This window comes from Equus caballus, chromosome 24 (genome assembly GCF_041296265.1).
Source record: "Equus caballus isolate H_3958 breed thoroughbred chromosome 24, TB-T2T, whole genome shotgun sequence".
NCBI lineage: Eukaryota > Metazoa > Chordata > Mammalia > Perissodactyla > Equidae > Equus > Equus caballus.
The window spans coordinates 46,099,302-46,119,370 of record NC_091707.1 but is presented as its reverse complement, the minus strand read 5'-3'; the positions used below and the strand labels follow the sequence as shown (position 1 = coordinate 46,119,370).

Genomic DNA, 20,069 nt, shown 5'->3' with positions numbered 1-20,069 from the left:
CTCAAATTTACTTAAGTGGAAGAGGGAATGTATTTGCTCACATAATTGGGAAGTCCAGGGTAAGAATTTCAGGCACGGCTGCATCTAGGGGTTCAAACCATGTCGTTAGGGCTTTCTATCTCTCCACATTGGCTTCTGTGGAAGTCCGGGGAAGACGGCCTTACGAAATTCCAGGCTTACAATTTCCCTACAGTTCATGACCCAGGAGAAGACAGGAGCTTCTCTCTTTCAACATGCGTTTTTAATTATGTAGAGCAAATGCTGAATGTTCCTGGTGGGGTCACAGGCTCACCCCAGGGCCAGTTGCTATGAACCCCAGAAGGAGGGAGAGCGGAGTGAATCTATAAAATCAGGAACTGCTACAGTCCACTCGGGAAGTGAACCAACATTGCCAGGAGTGAAGACAGTGCTGACATCAGGTAAAGTCAGGAAGGATCAACTGGAGTTCAGGGGAAGGAAAATCATTCTCCCTGGGGTAGCTCGGAGAGGCTTCACAGCAGAGGTGCAATCTGAGCTGGGTGTTGAAGGACTTAGAGTTTAAAAATGGATAAAGAAGAAAACACTGTGCTTTCCTTCCTGGCCATTTTCAAAGGCTCAAGCAAGCTCCGCAGTCCTGTGGGATGGAAAGGATGGTGTGACTTTTCGTCCCTTTGCCATTGGTTCAGGATGAGAGGGGTTTCCTTGAGCACCAAGTCCTTCCAGAGACCAGCAAAAGTGGGGAAGAGTCTGGTTGTCAGGACACAAATCTCCAACCCGGGCAGTCCTGCACAAAGCGAGAAAACGTGCTGCTCTGTAACCTGGAGAAAGGTTGGTAAGCGTAACTGGCAGTTCCCTTAATCAGTCCAGAAAGCCTTGTTAGATAAATAAATGATTCAAATTTGAAGTGACTTACCTTAGGAAATAGACATTTCTCCTTTTTGTTTTTTATGTTCCCAGAAATGTTTCTTTCAGGTTTGGGGTGGAATAGGCTTGTAATTTTAATACCCATTTACTAATTCCAAAACTGTCTAGTGTTAGGATTTTAGGAATACATTTTTATGAGGTTTCAAACAGCTTAGATTTTCCGAGCAGCGAGGTGACTGGAGTCTGTGGCTCATTTCTTCAGTAGAGGGGTCTGATCTTTGGGATGAAAACACCCTTTTGGCCAACCAGGTTGCTATTGGCTGGGTTCAGCAATATGGTAACTGGCTTGATCTTAAAAGGTGGTGATGGTGACAATGAGGACGAGGAGGAGGAGGAAGAAGATGGGGATGATGATGATGATGACAGCAGCTATTGCTCTCACAGATGATGCAGCTAGGTTATAAACCCCACTCTGCCCTGTCCTAGGAGACTGTTACACTGTCTTTCCTAAAGAATCAAGTTACCTTTACCTTGTCTGATGGCTGTAAGAGCCCCCAGGGATTTGTTGTTTCCTAGTTGCTTGATGATGAAATGATTTCTTTGGGTACAAAGCTCTTTCCGTTGACTGGCAAGTTTGCACCTTCATGCAGGGAGTGGGAGATTCACCCACGTTTGCTTTAAGCTGAGTCTCCCTGGACCACTTTTTCCTTAGAACACCCTGGAAGCGGTCCAGCAGATCAGCATCTACTGTCTGTTCCCTTAGCGGGGAGGGGTATAACACTCCTGTAAGGACTAAGGGGGATTCCTGACTTCAGAGGCATAGAGTCACATAACCAGTTTAACTTAGGTGGATTGATTTGACTGGTGGGGTAGATTGTATTATTGTCCTCAATCATTTGCTCCTTATTTCAATTCCCACCCATTGTCATGCGACTTGCAGGGTCTCTTATAGTTGGAATATACTTCTCCACCCCATTGATATTGGACTCGGCGCCATGACTTGCTTTGTCCTGAGCAAAATGAGATGTGAGCAGAAGAGTTTGGGTACCAGGTAGGAGCAGAGACTTCAGGAGACTTCACTCTTACTCTCTGGCTCATCTGTTCCTTTCTGTCGGCCATGAGAATGGCATGTCCCCAGTCGATGCCGCTCTTTCAGCCTAGGGCCTCACATGTAATATGAGTCAGAAATACGTATGTGTTGTTGTCAGTCACTGAGATTTTAGGCTTGTTTGTTACAATGACATAACCAAGTGAAAACTGACAAGTGGTCACGTACTGTCCTAAACATTTCACTGAAAAATGGTTCAACTCCATATCTATGTGGATATAGACTGAGGTTGTAACAAATCTATCCAGGAAAAACTAATCCCAAATATAAGAAAACTAGTGAACTACAGTCAGATTAAAGCAACAATAATAAGCAGCCAATTTTGTGTATGAAATTTGCAAGGGCTATAAAAATAATTGTATTGGAGAGCGTGCACTGGAAGCAGTTTTTCTCAGACATTGCTAATTGGGGTATAAATTAGTGTAACAGTACAGGAGACGAATTCAGGAGTAATACTGACAATAATAATAATAGATGACATTTATAGAGTGCCTTTATGTGCCAGGCACTACTACTTGAAGTTTTATTAACCTTACTTGAATTAGTAAAACTGGTTTATGTGTACTAGCTCACTTAACCCTCACAACAACCTCGTAAGGGAGATATTATTATTAAACTATGTATTTCAAAAGCCTTAAACATTTATGTTTGCTCTTTGACCCACATCCGGGAATTTATGCTGAGGAAATAAAAGTTTTAATATAAGAGTGTTGACGGCAGCATGGTTTATAATTATGAAACTCGGAATCAATATAAATGTCCAGAAAATGGGGATCTTTTAAATAAATTGAGTCACTTAAAGGTGATATAAAAATGTACAGTGGACATGGAAAGACATTTATTTACATTAACTAAATAGTGTAGCTGATAATAGTAAAGTCCTGCATTGCTCCGTATAGTAGCCGCTAGCTGCGTAAGCATTTGCTAAGTGGCTGGTCTGAATTAAGGTGTGCTGTAAATGAGGACTCAGCACAGAAGAAGGGAGAATTTAAAAACCTCCATAATTTTTATGTAGATTACAATGTTGAGGTAATATTTTGGATGTATTCAAATTAATTTCACTTACTCCTTTCCACTTTTTAAATGTTTATTTAGTTTATTTTTTAATAACAATTGTATATATTTAAGGTGTACACATGTTTGGTGTATATATATATATATAGCGAAATGATTCTTATAGTCAAGCTAATTAACATATGCATCTCCTCACATAGTTCCTTTTCTTGTTTGATGAGAGCATCTAAAATCTACCCTCTTAGTAAATTTCCAATACGCAATACAGTATTGACTAGAGTCATTGTGCCATATGCTACATCTCTAAATTCATTCATCCTACGTGACTGTAATTTTGTACCCTCTCACCAACATCTCCCCCTTTCCACCGCCTCCCTGCCCCTGCTAACCACCACTCTACTCTCTACTTCTATTTATTTGACATTTTCGATTCCACAGGTAAGTGAGATCATGCAGTGTTTTTCTTTGGGGATCTGGTTTATTTCACTTCATAAGTGTCGTCCAGGTTCCTTCATGTTGTTGCAAGTGGCAAGATCTCCTTTTTTAAGGCTGGATAATATTCCATTGTCTATATATACCACAATTTCTTTATCCATTCATCTGTCAAAGGGCACTTGGTTTGGTTCCATCTTGGCTCTTGTGAAGAATGCTGCAGTGAACACGAGAGCACAGATATCTCTTTGAGGTGCCAATTTCGTTTCCTTTGGATATGTGTGCAGAAGAGGGATTGCTGAATCATATGGTAGTTCTATTTTTAACTTTTTGAAGAACCTCCATACTATTTTCCATAACAGCTGTACCAATTTACACCCCCACCAACAGTGCATGAGGCTTCCCTTTTCTCCACATCCTCACCGACACTTACCTTCTATCTTTTTGAAAATAGCCATCCTAACAGGTGTGAGATGTGGTTTTGGTCTGCATTTCCCTGATGATTAGTGATGCTGAGCACTTTTTATGTACTTCTTGGTCGTTTGTATGTTTTCTTTGGGAAAATGTCTATTCAGGTCCTCTGCCCCTTCTTCAGCCATGCTGTTTCTTTTGCTATTGAGTTGTCTTTGTACTTTGAAGAAGAGTGCCTGCTAGAAAAACTTAAAATTTCATGTGTGGCTCGCATTTATTTTCGGCTTTGCAGGCCACATGGTCTCTGTTACAACTACAGTTACTCAACTGCCATTATACGGCAAAAGTGGCTGTAGACAACAGGAAGTGAATGGACCTCACTGTGTACCAATAAAACTTTATTTATAAAAACAGGCAGCTACCCAGCAGGGGCTGTAATCTGCTGAACCCTGGTCTGGGCCAGAGTTTCTTCACCTTGGCGCTCTTGACATTTAGGGGCTAGAGAATTAGTTGCTGTGGGGGCTGTCTTGTGCATTGTAGGATGTTTAACAGTACTCCTGGCATCTACCCCAAATGCCAGTGGCACCACCTGCCTAAGTTTTGACAACCAAAATGTCTCCAGACATTGCCAATGTCCCCTGGGACGGGGACAAAAATCACTCTGGTTGAGAACCATTGGTGTAGCCTATAAGATCTGATTTCCATGAAAACAAAATTGTGTGCATGTGTAGGTGTTCTGGAAGGATACACACCAAGGTGGTGGGCTTACATGGTTTTTTACCCCATCTCTTTGCTTTTCTAAATGAACTATATGTTACCTATTTAACACGTAAAAAAGAATAATTGTGTAGCAAAAGAAAGCAAAAATGACAAAATAGGGGTTGGCCCCATGGCCAAGTGGTTAAGTTCACGTGCTCTGCTTCAGCCAGGGGTTCACCAGTTGGGATCCTGGGCACGGACGTATGCACAGCTCATCAAGCCATGCTGTGCTAGCATCCCACAGAGAAGAACTAGAAGGACCAGACAGTAGGATGTACAACTATGCACTGGGGCTTTGGGGAGGAAAAAAAAAAGAGGAAGATTAGCAACAGATGTTAGCTCAGGGCCAATCTTTCTCACCAAAAATAATTTTAAAAAAAAGACAAAATAAGATGACAGAAAGAAACTTACGTGTAGGAAGGAAAGGACAGGTGGGGGGAGAACGCAACTTTGTGCCCAGAGGACAAGGTCTCCCCCAGGTCAGGCCCTCAAGTGCCACTCCAAGATGTAAGGTCCCGTGGCCGTGCATGTGGTGTGGGCTGATAAACTGATCACTGAGTTGATGGGTCTGCAAAGATGCATCTCCCTCACTGGAGCATGCAGGCATTTGCTTGGGATGGTGGAAGTATTTACCAAAGGAAGAAGGCTTTTTTTTTTTTTTTAAGATTTTATTTTTTTACTTTTTCTCCCCAAAGACCCCCGGTACATAGTTGTATATTCTTAGTTGTGGGTCCTTCTAGTTGTGGCATGTGGGAGGCCGCCTCAGCGTGGTTTGATGAGCAGTGCCATGTCCGCGCCCAGGATGCGAACCAACGAAACGCTGGGCCGCCTGCAGTGGAGCACATGAACTTAACCACTCGGCCACGGGGCCAGCCCCAGGAAGAAGTCTTGATTTTTACATACAACACCTCCTTGGGTATAAGGCAGGCTGGGACTTCCACAGCTGGAATCTACAAGGAGAAGGAAGAAGTAAGGAATTAGACAAAATTTCAGAATGAAACATTAGAAAGCTGACTCCATATAACTACTTCTCACAAAGGCCCAGGTAGTAGCATTTTAGCAACTAAAAATCAGTGCCAATTTACTGATATTTAAAATTCAATAATAATAATCATAATAATAGACAAGATTTACTTTGTGCTTACCATGTGCCAGGCAGTGTGCTAGCAACTATTCATGGTTGTCTCATTTAATTTTCCGTAAACCCTGAAAGGTAGCTGCTGTACTTATGACAGTTTTACAGATGTGGAAACTGAGGGTCAGAGATGGTACGTTATTTGCCCAAGTTGCACTGCTAGCAAGAGGCGGAACTGAGACTGCAGTCCACGTTCTGTGAGCTGAGACATCACACCCTCTCAAAGCTGGTGACCTAAGCCACAAAGGTGTCAATTTTCCCATGGGATTCAGGTTCTCGTTTTGAATGAAAAAAAATATATTCCCTAAAAATTTCATTTTTACCGAGTCTGTCATTGCGGGGAGAAAAAGATTTTGCTCATCCTCATCACTCGTGGGAAGCTGATAAGCATGTCAAGTTCAAATGTAGTTTGAGCAAGTTGATGGGGAGGTGGGGAGAGGGGAGCAAGGGTCCAGGCAGGAAGTGATCCTGAAAGCTCCGTGGCCTGGCACTGGGCTTCAGGTGTATGTCTTCCGTCGGAAGAGGGCCTGATGGGATCTGATGTGATCTCTTTCATCAGATGAGGGCCCTGGCCTGTGTCTGGAGGCGTTGACGGCGTGGCAAAGAGAGGGACCAGACTCCCAAGGGAGGGCATGGGCAAGATCTTGACAGAGCACCGTCATGGAAGAGGAGTTCTGGGAGGGAAACTGAGTCAGAAGTCTCTGGCATGCAGGCACGGAAATGCCATGCAGCAGCCCTGCAGCAGTGAGTTCAGCTATTGATCCACTGACTGCTCTGCCTGAGTATTAGCACCAGAGTGGGGCTGGTGGGCAGAGAGAGGGCATGGGTGATCCAGGTGTCAGGGACAGGGGAAGGTAGCTATGGCAGAGGCCACTGATGGCCCCCAATGCCATTCTCTCCTTCTGCCCTGGTGCTTGAACTCCCAAGTTTCAGCTGGACACATGATCACCAGGCTCCCTTGCAGCTCCGTGTGGCCATGCCTTTCCTCTCCTGTTCTCCTTCCTCTGGTGGGAATGCAAAGGGTGGAACTCAAGCAGCCATCTAAGACCGTGAGGTGGACCCACTTGTTAGGGTTGGTGGAGCAAGAACGTAGATGGAGACTGGGTCCCTGATGATTGTAAAACTACCAGGACAGCCACCGATCTGCTCAATTCCAGACTTGCTTTATCCTGGACAAATACATTTCTATCTTGGCTAATTTATTAATATCTGAGGTTTGCCATCATTCTGAATTAAGCTGAATTTAACTTCAACTAACTTAGCAGGGACTGACATATAAGTAATGCTGACCTCAGAAAGCTGGCTCCTCCTCCCAAGCCCCTCTCCATAGCATAGATTATATATAGACTAATTCTAATTTAAATTAATAGGACCTTAATAAAATTACTCTAAGCCCATCCACCAAACTGATTATTCCATAACATGCTGTAATTGATGCCGTTGTTTCAGTTCAGGTCTGCCAGCGTCTCTAGGTACAGGTATAAGAGAGGGAAAAGCACGTTTAGAAAGAGTGCTCTTCTCTCCCAGCAAATTCAGAGTCACAACCATCAACTTCCTCCCCCATAAGAGTCCCTGCAATCATCAGCCACACTTCACCGTCCTCCCTTCTTGTCTCTGACTAAGTTTAGCTCCTCTTCCCATTCCCTGATGTCCTGGATCCCAGCCCCTGCTGCCCTCCCGAAACTGAATCCCACCTCTCATCCCATCGCCTGCTTGGAAAACATCCCCCTCCCCCAGCAATGCAATAGCCTCCATAAGAAATTAACCTTTTCGTTTGTTTATATTTGTTGTTTATACTGTTTTGTTTGTTTATGGGTATGAGAGAAAAGTAGGATTGTAGGTGAGGTTCCTCAGGAAACAGACTTTGAGACAGATGTTTATTGGGGAGTGTTTTGGGGAACAACGCCTGTAAGAGAGTGAGGGAAAGACTAGGCAGAGAAAGAAGCTGAAGTTCAAAGCAGTTGCCAAAGAGGCCTCAACCCATCCCATGGGGAACTCCGAAGATGGGATGGCCCTTCAGGGATGTCTCAAACTGGGGCCAGGGGCTGAGTGCCTTGGTCCTTTGAGCATTTTGGCAACACATCACGGTATCCACTACAGGTGCACTGAAGGATTTTTGCTGATTGTGGTTGAGACCCTCAGGGTCTGATACTTAATCTCTGAGATCCAGAACCTGAATTTTCTTTGTATGTTCCTAGACAATTAGCTCCTCCACGCCAAAGTCACACTAACTAAATTAAGACAAGACTAATGAATACATGGCAAATTGATTTGTTTACAAGGAGACTATCCTTTCGCAGTGATCAAAATGTTTGTGTTCTTTATTTCTAATACTCCTTTTCCCAGGCCCAAGTTGAAAGAGAAAGTGAGTGGGCTCCAAGAATCCTCTCTGTAAGGGAAAAATTGAAGGCATTCAATGCATTAGATGGAATGAGTAAGAAGGTGGAAATCTTTACGGCATGGTGAATACAAAAGAGAAGTCTAGGAACAACTAAAAATGTTACAAGAAAGTCATGGTCCAAATAGAGGCAAACTAAAATGAACCATGATTTTGAGTCATTGATGGAGTGTAATTAAAGAGAATCAATTTTCCCATGCTACTTGGAACACCACTTTGAGTCACCCAAGAGTTGTGACATTGGACTCAGGAGGAAGAAACGTGGTCCTAACACAGTCCTTGGCTCTCCGGTGAACAACATCTACCTACTGGAAATAATTTAAATGCATCTTTTTTTGGCTTTCAACTCAAGATTAACCTGCAGACCAAACAGAGAGGATTTATCGTGGTTACAGAATAGAAAGTAATGCTGTCAATCAGAACAATGGAAAAGCAGAGATCAAAGTGATAGAAGTTGAAAGAGGAAAATGGGGGAACTGATATCTTCATCTCACACTATGTACAGTTAAGAAATAATATGTCAAGTTCATGGAATGAGAAATAGAATTTTTAAGTACATTCGTTGAAGTTATAAAAGTAACCAAAAGAAGAATTAAAAATAATATTGCGACTTCCAAACTTTAGAAGGGAGTAGGGGAAGTGAAGGCAGAGGAAGTAAGCTTTCATCTTCAAGTACTGATAGATAATGTATAGTATTAATAAATTAGCAGAGAGAGGAATGAGCATATTATTCACGGTCATGAGGTAACCAGCAGAAGTCGCAAGAACATAAATGGTCAAGTGGCTGGCTTTGGGATGTGGTTGTGGGTGGAGGTAATTTGAGTAGGGAGACTGTTACTTCTGTAGTATTTTATTTTTTATCTTTTATATGTATTCCTTTCAAATTTTGAAAAATATGTATGATTTTAAAATTACCAGGCAAAGCTGAATTATTAAGCAGAAGGATGTTTGGTAGGTATAGACGCAGCATGATTTGGGGACATTCTCTCGTGTTCTGGGAGAGCGTCGTGAAATTCCCCTCACCAGCAAGGGGGAAGACTTCTTTGTGTTCCCCCAATTTCAGGACCTGGCTCCACCAAAAAGAGCTGGGTCCACACAGACCCATTTTAATTTACTGGATTCTATTTCCTGTACTTACCACTCCTTTGTGTCCTGACAACGTGGATCAATGTGAGAGTCATCTGACTTCTCCCGGAATAACCTGTATCAATCCTTTGTTGATCGAAATACAGAATAACTGGAACAGTGGTTCCCAACTGGGGCCACACATTAGGCCCTCTTGTGGAGCTTTAAGAATACATTGTTGCCCAGGCCCCACACCAGACCAATTACATCTATGGTCTAGGCTTCAATACTAAAAAAAAAAAATTCCCCAGGTGTTCTATCGTGTGGTTAGAGTTGACCATCCTTGACCAGAGTCATCCCGTGTGTTACTCATCAGATACGTCAAGCAGGTCCGGTTCAAGGCAGCTCACACTCCCTTCATCATCAGAGTCCTTGCAAGAGCGGTCACATTTCTTCTTTCAGCACAGCATTTGAACCTCCTGATGACTCCTCTTATCTTAAAACGCTCTCTCTTGGTTTCTTGATCCCCACTCTCCTTGATTCTCTTCCTCTCTGCTGAGCCATCTCAGTCTACTTCATGGGGGGTACCCTTCTCCTGCCTTCTTGGGACTCTCTTCTCTGTACTGTTCACACTCTCTCGGGGATTTTAACTAGCTTCTTGATCACCATTATTATCACACCGAGGATGGCTCAGAAATCATCACCTCCCTCTCAGACCTCTCTCCTGAGCTCCAGAACAGGATATCCAATTGCCTACTCGACGTTTCCACTTTGATGTCTCACAGGTATTTCAAACAAAACCTGTCCCCCAATGGAACTCAGCATCTATTGCCCAAACCCTTTCTCTCATCCTTCTTGCTGTGTTGAATGGCACCAGTTATCCAACCTCATTCAGTTACACAAACCCAAACTCCAGGAATCCCCTCGACACTTCCCTTTTCCTCCTCTGACCAATATCCAGTTTATTCTGTCTCAGCCAACCCCCTTCTGCTTCATCTCTCTGTCCCAGACTCATGTCAGTCCATCATCATCTCTTCCTTGGATGTCTGGAGTAATCTCCTAGCCAGACTCCCTGCCTTAATCATGTCCCCTTTCAATGCTCACTTTGGCCGGAGTGATTATTCCAAAGCACAAATATGCCTGTGTCAATCTCCTGCTTAAAACCCTTCAATCACTTCCTTGTGGGCTTCCAAGTCCAAACTTAGAAAGGTCCACCAGGCACGTAGTAACTCACTCCTCCCTGCCTCTCGGGTTTCAGCACCTGCTACCGCCAGCAGATGCCCTGTGCATCTCACCACACTGAGCCCCCCACCCGCACCCGCCATGTCCCTAATCTGCCAGCCTGCTTCCTTCCAGCTTCCCCCTGCAGTCTCCTGGAAAGCCCTCCCTGACTTTCAGCTGTCTTCTAGGTGCACTTCAAAATTTTGCTCAGATCTCACCATCTCTAAGTCACCTCTTCCTTGGTGCCTATCAGAGGGCCTAGAAAACAGTAGGTGTGCTCAAGAAAGTTTACAGAATGAATGAATCCACAATGCTGTGAATTTCAGAGGCAGAATAGAATTACTACATGAAGAAAGTGAAAAAATAATTATAACTTTTCTCTAATTCTCAAATACATTGACTTTAAAGAAAGATGTTTAGTGGATTCTAAAGAGCCCTCAGGGTCCCAAAGAGCTGCCTTGAGGGTCCCCAATGAGGATCCCTATTTTAAATAAGACTACTTTTATTTCATCTATCTTATATGCTGGTCTTCTGAGAAAGGTCTAGTTTGAACAAAGTGTTTTGTAGCTAAGAAACATTAGAAAACCAATGGTCTAAATTATTCAAATAATTAAAGCGGAGTGTAATTTCTATTCAAATTACTCCCCCCAAAAGTTCTCATCAATCTGTGTTTCTTTTTTAAGAATAACACAGGGATGTTTTCTCCTGGTTTTACTTAGCGTCTCAGTGACATATTGCCCTTTTTGTGGCTTTAAAAAGAAACGATTATTTTGAATTGGTAATATATGCATATGGTCAAAAAAAGGAATTCAGCAAAAATTTATCCTTCCCACAAACACCCATCCCCATCTTCCAGGGACAATACCGTAGCCAGCTTCAGTGTGTCATTCTAGAGATTTCCGTGCAGGGGTCACTGCTCTGGTGGGCAGGAGGCACATCCCTTTGCTAGGGACAATGGAAGGACAAGCCTTCTAAACGCCACTGATGGTTTAGTCATTACCAACTCAGAGTAGCCTTGGAAAGACACCTGGCCTCGCTATCCAATGACTGTCAGGAAGAAGGACTTAACATCAACTCTTCCAATATCACAACCATTTTTTGGCAGACAACCTCTAGCATTTGCTTGGCTACTTTCCAAAATACCATTAGGTCAGCTTATTTACTTACCTAGGGGTACATTTTTCTCCTAATACATTTTGGAGGAGTTTTCAGGAAATTACACTACTTAAAATGAGACGGTCTGTGGGTGCTCCACTGAGACTTTTTTTTTTAAGTATTTGGTATTTCAATAGAGGATATTGAGACAATTGACTCTCGAATAGGAAAGAATAAGACAGAAAATTCCCCTTGTAAACCAATGTGACTGCAAATAAAAAAAAGGAAAAAGAAAGAGAATTCCTACCTATCCCCATCGTAGAAATAAATTAAAGATGTACTGAAGATCTAAACATGAGGAAAATGCTCTAAAACTATTAGAAGAAAATATAAGAGAACATCTTTATGAATTTTGGAGAGGAAAGGTTTTTTTCTTAAGACGACACCAAAAAGACAAACTATAAGTAGAGGTACATCTGAGAACACCCAATTAAAAACCTTTTGTCAAAATTACAGCATGAACAAGATTAAAAGACAAGTGGTAGCCTGGGAGAAGATATTTACAAAACAGCCAGCAGACAGAGGATTGTTAACTAGATTGTATTTAAAGGGCAACCCAAAGGAAAAATAGGCAAATGATATGAACTGAGAATTTATAAAAGAGGAAATAAGAATGGGCAATGCACGTATGAAAAGATATTCAACTTCATATATAATTAGAGAAGTACAATTAAAACCACAATAAGATTTTATTTTTTGCCAATCATATTGGCACAAATTTTAAAGTTTGAGAATATCAAATGATAGCTAGGATGTGGGGGAACAGCCACTCTCATTCACTGTTGTTGACAGTGTAAAGTGATACAGATCCTTTAGAAAGTAATTTGGCAGCATCTTGTAAATTTGAAAACGTGCCTCCCCTGTGATACAGCAATTTCGTTTCTAGGAATTACCCTAGAGATACTCCCACGTGAGTGCACAAGGAACCATGTGCAAGGGTGCCTTTTGTGATTAGTTTCCACGTAAATGTCAACCACTAGAGGAATAGCTAAAAATAGTGTGGATTTGTATTCTGTGGAATACTTGGCTGCCTGCATTAGTTTGCTGGGGCTGCCATAACAAAGTACCATAGACTGAATGGCATACACAACAGAAATTCATTGTCTCACAATTCTGGAGAAGTCCAAGATCAAGATGTTGGCGGGGTTGGTTTCTTCTGGGGCCTCACCTCTTGGCTTGTAGATGGCTACCTTCTCCCTGTGTCTTCACATGGTCGTCCCTCTGTGTGTCTGTGTCTTAATTTCTTCTTCTATAAGGACACAAATCACATTAGATTAGGGTCCCTCCTAATAACTTCGTTTTAACCTAATTAACTCTTTAAAGACTCTAACTCCAAATATAGTTACATTCTGATGCTCTGGGAGTTAAGACTTTAACATATGAGTTGGGGGGGCAGGCGGGGTGGGGGAGCACACAATTCATTCCATAACTCTGCACCTACAAGGAATGAGTGAGATCACCATGTAACAATGTGGCTTCAACTCAGAAAACAATGTGGAGTTGAAAGGGCGAGATGTATAATAAGTACATACCATATGCTACCACTCACCCCTATGGACGTGAAACACATTTGAACCTATAGAAATACTTTATGTATGTAAATAAACAGTTAAATATTCTGGAAAGATCAATTTAAATACATTAGAGATTGTCTCTATGTTGGTTAGTTAAACATAACTTTAGCTGTAGTGTTTTATTTCTTTAAAAGTCTTGGGAGCAGACATGGTGAAATGTGAATTGTTTCTAATCTGAGTAGTAGAAAATGGGAGTTCGGTTATTACATTCTTTGTATTTTTCTGTATATCTTAAATTTTTAAAGTTTAAAAAGCCATAGGGAAGACCAACTCATCCATTCCTCAAGATGCTTTAATTTTATTTTTGAGTGAATTCAAACCATGAAGGAGTGGCTAAGTAGGACTTCATTTCACCTCTAGCTCCCTAGCAAAACATTGCTCCTCACTGCATTTTGGGGTCACGCACCTGCAGAATGCATTAGGAATCAGCCCTGTGTGCTTGCTTTTGAATTTGCTATAGGAAGGCGGCCAATAATCTTGTCTACCACCTCATGCTATTTTTCCCTTATGAGGACTAATTCATTCTGGAGATATTTTTATGAGCTGACTAAAATCCTTTTAGAATGAAGAGGCGCATAAATAAATAAATGAGTATAATCTCAAATGCAATAACCATTTCTCTCTGGGTGGTAACAGGCTTGTGCCTTTAGAAAGAAAACTTTACTGAACTCTGATCACGTGCCAGGTGCTCTGCTGCAGGCCTTCAATAATTGTCATTGGAATTTTAATTTTTGTAACCTCAGGAAGCAGGTTATGAGGGACAATGAGTTTAAGTAACTTGTCCAGAGTCACATAGTGAGGGACTAAACCAAGTTAACTTCAAACCATCATAAGATATTTGAGGGAAAAATATTTGGGAAGCCATAGTGTTTTACGATCATACAGGAAATGGAGGAAGGGAAGGAGACAAGTCTATGTTACTTTGTTGATAATCTACTTCCGGGGCAACAAGCCTAGGAAGCAAAGATTTGTCATCCCAATTCTGAAATGAGGAAAGTAAAACTCAGAGAAGAAAAACAAAAATTTTTTTTCTCTTTGGTCAAGATGACACAACAGATGAATCAATGACGTAGGTCTATTTTTAGAATGAGAGAAAATGTTCAAGGTAAAGATCTTCCATGGAAAATATATGCTAGCCCTACTTCTTTGGTGTTGGCAGGGTTGGTTTCTTCTGAGGCCTCTCTCCTCAGCTTGCAGAAGGCCACTTTGTCCCTGTGTCTTCCCATGGCCTTTTCTGTGCGCACCTGGGTCCTAATCTCCTCTTCTTATAAGGACACCAGTCAGATTGCATTAGGGCCCGTGCTAATGACCCCATTTTAACTTAATTACCTCTTTAAAGTCCGGTCTTCAAATACAGTCCCATTCTGAGGCACTGGGGGTTAGGACTTCAACGCATGGACTTGGGAGGGACATAATTCAGCCCATAACACCCATCAGTCACAGTTAATCTCGCTCTGTGCTCAGCCCACACTACTAAGAAACAGAATGTTTTTAAGAAGCGTCTACAGTCTGGAGAGCTCGTAGTCCAAAGAAAAAGAAAGGAGAAAAAGGAAAAGAAAAAAGAGCCCTAAGTCAAAGATTTCTAGAGGGATGATTAGGGCAAAAGCTGCCCTTTTCATAATGAATAATTCCTTATGAACCAGTCTCCAGTTCACTTGACTCACGTTGCATCTTACTTTGGTTAGCTACTGTTAAAGTGTTCAAACACAGCTGAGAAAAGAGAAACTATTTCGTCACTGAATGAATGAATCATCGAACACCCAGATCAGAACTTGTGTTTCCTGTCCAAATTTAACACCAGACTTCAAAAGGACAATCAAATGTCAGCTTGTCTTGGTGATTCTCTTTGTTACTATTCCCTAAGATGATCTATTTGGGGAGGAAGGGTGGTCTTCCTCAAGCTAAATGAAATGACTTACTTCCTTGGAATAGAAATCGTACAGGAAAACTCTACTTTGTCGAACAATCGAGTGATTCAGTGACTATCTGCAGAGGATGAGAGTCTTTCTTACCAGTGATCTGCATCTCTTTTGAGATCGCTCAGGAGAAAAGAAAATCTTGCGTTCACCACCTTATTTTTAAAAATCTCCATTTCAGAGGTAACGTGGCTTAGGACACTGTTGTTCCTCATTTTTATTGACTTTCTCTCTTGGCACGTATTGAGTCTCACAGCTTTAATTATCACTTATGTACAGATGATATTCAAATTTACACTTCATTTCCAGCCCTTTCAGATGACGTCACCCTTCGCCTTGCCCAAATTTGGCGCACGTCTTCTCTTGGATGAGCCACAATTTTCCCTGATTGAATATGGATGAGATGGAGGCTTTGCAGTTTAGTTGTAAATAAACTCTAAATACACTGGAGTTAATTTACCTCATTGATATCCTGCCCTTCTAGTTAAGAGCGAGGGTGTTCAGTGACTGACTCTGAATTATTCTCCTTCATTCATCAGAGACAACCCAGCCAAGGGATAAATCTCTACAAAATATCCAAAGGCATGTGACAGTTTCCATCACTCCCAATTTTGGCCAGAATTCTAGTTATCTCACAGCTGAAATTCTGCCATGATCTTTGGAGAGGCCTCCAATAAACCTCTGTTTACGGTCTACTTGGAATATGGCTGCCCTTTGGCCTCGCTCCGTGTACACAATCCCAGGACACGTTTTCCTTCAGGCAGCTGTGCTAGTTTCTTGTGCACTGAATAAAATGTAATTTGTCCAGATCTTGGCCAGATTCTCTGCCTTCGCATAAACTAGCTTTTGAAATAACTTAAAGTTGCAGCCTCTCCTTTTGAAGAGCTGCTTGCTGTTTTGTTCATCACGTGGTTAGAGACATACCCTGCATCACACCTCGATACCCATAGAATATGCTATCTTAAACAAAAACGTATATGTGAAAACACTAGGAATATTTCATCATAAGCCTTAGCTTAGAAGAGCCCCGCACATAATAGGCAATAAATACTCATCAGAATAGAGACTGAGTAAATGAATTTGTAATCCTTTGACCTATTTGTGGGTTTTGCTGCTGTAGTTACTTAGAACAAATTTTTTATCTACCTCTTCAATTATTATGTAACTGTGTCTTGTAATTATTATTTCAACCAGAACATATTGGGAATCTCTATTAACATAACTGAAGGGTATGAAATAGACTGTTTGGAGTTGTCAATTAGCTGATTTGTCGTGTGTTGTTTTTCTTCATTATTTCAGTGTAGCTAACGGTTCATTCAGCACGTTTTAATTAAAAACAAACATATGTGGGTCTGCTAAGAACTCCAGTGTCTAGTAGTACAGTTAGACAGGGATGGCAAACATTTCTAGCAGTGACCATATGATATCTTCCATTTATCTCAGCAATAATCCTCCAAATCTAATTATTGGGAGGATGGCAGCTGCACTTGGTTAGGCTTTTCTTTATTTTTACAGAGATGTATTTTTTCAGCCCGCTGTGTTGTAGAAAATCAGCTGCTGCTGGAGTCCTTTCCAAGGCTGAAGTCCCAGCATCTAGAGGTCCCCCAGTTGCTTCCATTGCGACACTACCCACATGTTCCTGCCTGCCTGCCTTTGAGCCTGAAGGCTTTCCAAGGAAATCTATGGCCGTCTGACAAGACCTCTTTCTCTGTTTGTACAAATATGTTAGGTATATTATTGTGACCTGAAGCAACAGCCATGGAGCAGGGGTCACGAGGGAAGCCTCACTGATGGATGTGGAGTGACTCAGTTGCATGAAGTCACCATGTTCCCAGGTCTGGTCATCAGCTTTGCAGATTCAGAAGCATGATTGCGTCAGCTTAGTCTCTTATTAACTGAGGCCACAGGGGAGAGCATATTCATTTAAAAAGAGAATTATAAGAAAAAAATATTCACTCACACCAAGAGTCCATCTAGTATAATAATTGAGAACGGGGACTCTGGAGCCAGACCACTTGGGTTCAAATCCTATTTGTACTTCTCACTAGCTGTATGACCTAGAGCACATTGATTAATTTCACCACAAGCGGCAGATAGACTTAAGGGGGCCCCCATGATGCACGTTTGTTTCATTCCCCTCCCCACAAGGGTGGGTGGGACCTGTGATGTGCTTCTAACCAATGGAAGGTGGTAGAGGTAACGGGATATATGTGATTATGGAAGAGCATAGCACCATCTTGCTAGAGTCCCCCCTACACGTGTTTTTGGAACCTGGAGCCCCTATGTAACAAGTCCAGCTGCACTGAAACCACCATGCTGGAATGAGCACATGGCGAGACCAAATAGAATTAGAGAGAGAGGCCCCAGGAGCCACCTGCCTTCCAGCCCTAGCTCCTAGCTATTTGATCTTCCCAGTCCAGGCCCCAGATATGAGTATGAAGAGGCCTTTGAGATGATTCCGGCTCCACTCACAAGCTGACTGCAACCATGGAGAGATCCCAAGTGAGAACCACCCAGCTGAGCTCAGCCAATTCCCAGCACTGTGAGAGAGAAGTGATGGTTATTGATTGAAGCCATTGTTTCAAAGTAGCTTATTAAGTAGCAATGAAGAATGTGAAAATACACGCATGCCCAAGCTCACATCTGTATGCATGTACATTCGTACAGGCATATGTTCTGTTTTACGCACACGTAGTCACACAGCTGGGTAACTCGTGGAATCATTACTATTGTCACATTTACTATTATATCATAGACACTTGCCATCCCTAAGATCAGCATGCATGGTTTTGATTATTTGCAAATCCCCAGATCCATGGCCATTTGTCATTTTGCCAAGTCATGAGTTTGAGTCACAGGCTCGTGGGTCGGAGTGAGTTTCTCAGCTAGTGAGCGATCCTAGCTGACTACCAGCACAAACAGGATTTTGTTTTCTACAAACAGTTGCTTAGGCAATAAATTTTATGTTGTAATTTTTTAAAAAATGCTTTCCTCCTTTATTAAAAAAAAGCTCTAAAAAATATCAGCTAACTGCTAGTCTTAGTGATAAAAATGAGAAAGTAAAGATGCCTAAGGGATTCCCCACTCAATAATAGAAATTTCAAAGAACACAATGTCGAATGTGGTGGCCTGGCTTTCTGACGTGAAAACAGTTTGGAGGATGCAATCCCGAAACCCGGGAGCATAATTTGTTAAGCCATTTTGGTGAGACCCCAGGCAGAACGTACAAAGTCATTAGAAACCTCAAGGCATCATTCATATTTTTCAGTTGAAATATACTGCATTTTGGGAAGAAATTATACGCTAGTTGTATTCACCAATTTGTGGGTTATTTGAAGGTATAGGGGCTTATACTTCTTGAATTTCAACAGAATGTAGTCCTTAAACTTCGTGCGTGAAATGCTCTGCTAGGCTCGTGCAGCACTGAGAAAAGTGTAAGCCATGGTCCTTGCCCTTGAGATGCACACAGTTTATCGGGGTGATGGGTGTGGAGGCAGGAGGGCAAATAAGAAACAAACAAGTAACAAAATGTTAGCACTCTCGAGTATGGTGGTGGACATCGCCTATGATTAGTCGGTGTCGAGAATAAGGGCTGTTAGTTCACGGGAGAAAGAGCTAACACTTGAGATCTCTCACAGAATGAAGTCCAAGCTCCTTGGCCCGACATTTAAGGCCTTCCATAATCTCACCCTAATTTTATCTCCAAACTTCTCTCCTAACATCTGCTATATAAAGCAGCCCTTCCAGCCAATTTGCTTGATTCTTTAAGAAATATACCTGCCTCTCAATTTACACCCTGTTGATTTAAGGAGTTTGAAATAAAATGAAAGAGAAGTGAACAACTTAAAAATGTGCTTTTCAACGTGATTTTAAAGAATAGCACTTTTTAAAGTGAAAGAGAAAGGAGCAAAACATATATACAAATAAAATAATTTCAGAATAACAGAATTTAAACTGCCTGCCAATTTTTCTTTTTTTTATGAAAAATTCCTTAGCAATAGTGAGTATAAAAACTTCTTATGCCTGACCTATCATGCCCCTTTCTCCTTCTGGCTGGCTGGAATGGAGTCAAGCCCCAGGTGGTCTTGGAAGCTACATGGAAGATGGCAGAGCTTCTAGCAGCTGGGTCCCTGAATGAGTATGTGGAGGCAGGTCACTTAGCAACCAGGATGGACCCTGTTGAACTGTTACATATGCAAGAAGTAAGCGTCTACTGTGATTGGCCTTTGAAATTTGGGGTTAGTGTATGATAGCAAGTAGTTTCTGAGGCAGTTTGCAGGGTCTTAACCAACATGGTCAGTTAATATGAAGAAGTGGAAGAAAGTTATCACTATTAGTGAGACCTGCTCAACACAAGGTTGACATAAGGGAAGCCATATTGTAGAAGAGAAACCATATGGTAACTTAGAATGACCTGTGACTGACTAACCCAGCTGGATAAGCACCCTCCAGGAGATCTAAATGCTTTGTAGGTTTTATGACGCCTGCTTGTGTATGTACCTCCCAGCTGCGATAAGATGACAATTTTGGTTCTTTTGAGTTCCTTAGGAATGGGATGGCCCCCGGACAGGGAGTCTATCTGGTGTGGCCACTCCCAGTCTGTAACACCAGAGGGTCAACATTCCTAACCCCATCCTCTATAACCCACTGGCCTATATAACTGCTTCAAGATTCTGTGCCTCCCTTAAGATGTTTCTTTAGGACACTAGTGCCCCCATCTTGCAATTTGTTAGCTTATCACTTAATAAAATGCCCTTTCTCTGCCACCATCTTGCCTCTTGACAATTGGCTTTTGTCTTGCAGGGAGCAGATTGTGCAGTAATATTAGCATCAAAATAGAGGTTACCAACTGCACTGATAAAGGCTGACAGGACAGTTCCCATCAAGAGTATGGATTCTGTCACCAGACTGTAGGATTGAAAGCCAGTTCTACCACTTACTGGGAATATAAGCTTGGGCAAGGGTCTAAGGTGGGGTTCTCCTGAGAAACAGAACCAATAGGATGTGATGTGTATATATATATAGAGAGAAAGAGATT

General features: G+C 42.0%; 1 long non-coding RNA gene across 2 annotated transcripts in view; it reads right to left on the bottom strand.

Moving 5' to 3' along the window:
- Window positions 1-5,252: 5,252 nt before the first annotated feature.
- The window catches only part of LOC138920583 (uncharacterized), a 28,032-nt gene continuing 13,215 nt past the window's right edge, over window positions 5,253-20,069 (bottom strand). For both annotated transcript variants that reach the window (XR_011432000.1, XR_011431999.1), the window contains exons 2-3: window positions 12,710-12,790; window positions 5,253-5,517 (exon numbers count right to left, since the gene is read on the bottom strand). This is a non-coding gene — a long non-coding RNA (uncharacterized lncRNA). The remainder of the gene's footprint in view (window positions 5,518-12,709; window positions 12,791-20,069) is intronic.